Raw genomic sequence first — 3,369 nt, 5'->3', positions numbered from 1 at the left:
TGCTGGTGGGACTGTAAAATGGTACACTCATTGTGGAAAGCAGTATGGTGATTCCTTCAAAAGTTGGAACTAGAAACACCATTTGTCCCAGCCATTCTATTACTAGGTATATATCCTAAAGAAGTGAGAGCCATGAAAAGAACAGATATATGCACACCCATGTGCATCACAGCACTATTTACAATAGCCAAAAGATGGAAATGACCTAGGTATCCTTCAACTGAGGAATGTATAACCAAACTATGATACAAACACACAATGTAATACTATGGAACCCTAAAGAATAATACAGAATCTGCAAAACACCACATAACATGGATGAACTTGGAGGACATTATGCTGAATGAAATAAGTCAATCACAAAAAGACAAATATTGTATTACTCCATTATTGTAAAAGTCAAGGAAAAGCTTATCTATGGAAGGACATTTTGTTTGTTGGTTACCAGGAGTAGGAGGTGAGGGGAGGGAATACTGTTAGATAGATAGAGGTAAATATTTATTTGGGTGAAGATTAGGGCAATGTACCAAATGTGAGTGATCAATATAGTGGCATTGAAGAAGAGAAAGACATAGAGAAGTACATGGTAATTAACTGACAACAAAGATGAACACTTTTGCACATAAGTACGGCATTGTCAGTGAAAGCCAACATGGGTATACGGGTGGACAGGATGTCTCTGAAATGCGGAGTGCACCCAAGGAAATGTTTAGGGTTGGTAGACAATGGTCTTATAAGTTTATGTGTATGATCTGAATTCCCAAGTGTATAGTATTGGTGACAAGGGGCAAGGTTGTAGTCACTGCTTGGTCACACCCAGCTACCAAGAGGGACTGAGTAGTTGAACCTGTGGGCTTGGGACCATAGTTGTAAGGGACATCAAGCTCAACTGGCATAACATACTACACAAAACCTTGTTCCACCTCCTACTTTGGCGAGTAGCGACCGGGATCTTAAAATCTAGCAAGCTGCCATCTAGATGCAACAATGGGTCTCTCCTCGTCCAGAGCCAAGAAGAATGAAGAAAACCAAAAATTAATTGAAACAATTAGTCCTAGCAACTGGTACGCCATTCAATCTGCAGCATATATGACTATGAGACCAACATAACTAGATGGGGCTCGGCTACTACTATCAACCACTTGGAAGGGGATCTTGGTAGGAGATCCTGGATAGAGAGGAAGAGCAATGTGGAATACATCAAAATCATTTGGAGAAAAAAAAAGGGGGGAGGGGACCAGGTTTTCTGGTCTGGTAGAACCTGGTGGAACCACTGAGACTATGGCCCCTAGCTGCCCTTCAGATCTGGAATTGAACCCACACCTGTGTTTTCCAGCCAAACAATAGACAGACATATGAGTTGAATATTTACCCTAGGTAGATACACTCCTTGGAGAGAACAATCATGTGAGAAAGAAGGGCTGCTTATGCACAGGGAGACAGCTCAGGGGGTAGGAGTGCATGGAGGGGTGGACACAGGGAAAAGGTAACTATTGGGAGGAAGCATGAGGGGAGATGTTGCATTGTTGTAAATTGTGGTCAATGTCATGAGACAAAGTGTATGTGAACTGCTGTATGGAAAGTGAATTTGCTCTGTAAATTTTCACCCAAATCACAATAAAAAAAATGAATTAATTAAAAAAAGAAAAGAATGTATGCAGATCTATCATAAAGTAGAATGCTGCCCGTGATAATATAGTATCCATACACTGAGAAGGAAGACCAGTTAATAGTAATATTATTTAAATTTACACACCAACAACCAAAGCCAAAGCCAAAGCCAAAGAAATTGAAGTTTTTACCAACTTCTGCAGTCTGAAATGGATCAAATAGTCAATCAAAATGTGTTGAGTAATACTGCTGATTGTTATGCAAAAGTTGAAAAAAAAGAAGTATCACCAGTAGTTGGAAAATATGACCTTGCTGATAGAAATAACACTTGAGATCATGTGATAGAATTTTTAACACCAATAACATATTCATTGCAAAAATCTTTTTCAACAACCTAAATTACATCTATACATATGGATCTTACCAGGCAGAATACATAGGAATCAGGTTCACTACATCTGTGGAAAGAAGCAGTACAGAAATTCAATATCTTTAACCAAAACAAGACCAGGAGCTGACTGTGGAATGGACCATCAACTTCTCATATGTAAGTACAAATTGGAGATGAAGACAATTCAAACAAGGCCACAAGAGCCAAAATATGACCTAGATTTTACCCCTCCCTGAATTCAGAGACCATTTAACAAATAGATGTGATGCATTGAACACCAATGACCGAAAACCAGAGGATTTGTGGGATGACTTGAAGAACATAATCCATGAAGAAAGCAAAAGGTTATTAAAAAGAAAGGAAAGGAACAAAAGACCAAAATGGGTATCAGAAGAGACTCTGAAACTTGCTGTTGAATGGAGAGTAGCTAAAGCAAATGGAAGAAATTACAAGATAAAAAATCTGAACAGAAGATTTCAAAGGGCAGCTTGAGAAGACAAAGTCAATAATTATAATGAAATGTGCAAAGACCTGGAGTTTAAAAACCAAAAGGGAAGAATATCTTTGGCAGTTATCAAGCTGAAATATCTGAAGAAATAAATTTGAATTCAATAATGAAAATTTCAATGGGAAAAATATTGAATGATATAGGAAACATCAAAAGGAGATGGAAAGAATACAGTCCCTTTAAAAAAAAAAAAAAGAATTGGTCGATGTTCAACCATTTCAGGAGGGGGCATATGATCAAGAACTGATGGTATTGAAGGATGAACTTAAAGCTCAACTGAAGGAAATGGTAAATAAGGAGGTCCCAGGAATTGATGAAATACACACTGAGCTGGTTCAACAAACGGATGCTGCACTGGAGACACTTATTCATCTATGCCAAGAAATTTGGAGGACAGCTTCATAGCTAACTGACTGAAAGTGATCTGTATTTGTAACCATTCCAAATAAAAGTGATCCTGCTTGATATGGAAATTATCAGCCAATATCATTAATATCACACTCAAGTAAAATTTTGTGGGACGATAATTAAAAACCAGTAGTAGTAGTATATTGACAGGGAACTTTCAGAAATGCAAGCTGGATTTAGAAGAGGATGCACAACAAAGAATAACATTGATTGTGTCAGATGGATCTTGATGAGAGCAAAAAATACCAGAAAGATGTTTATTTGTGTTTTATTGATTGTGTAGATCATAAAAAATTGTGGATAACATTGAGAAGAATGAGAATTGCATAACACTTAATTTTGCTCATGGGAAACTTGTACATAGACCTCAGGCTATCAATTCAAACAGAACAAGGGTATACAGCATGGTTTAAATCAGGAAGAGTGGACATCAGGGTTGTATCCTCTTACC

The sequence above is a fragment of the Orycteropus afer genome, unplaced genomic scaffold (genome assembly GCF_000298275.1).
Source record: "Orycteropus afer afer isolate SDZICR_OR568_19922 unplaced genomic scaffold, OryAfe1.0 scaffold00646, whole genome shotgun sequence".
Taxonomy (NCBI): domain Eukaryota; kingdom Metazoa; phylum Chordata; class Mammalia; order Tubulidentata; family Orycteropodidae; genus Orycteropus; species Orycteropus afer.
Note: the sequence above shows the minus strand (reverse complement) of the source record.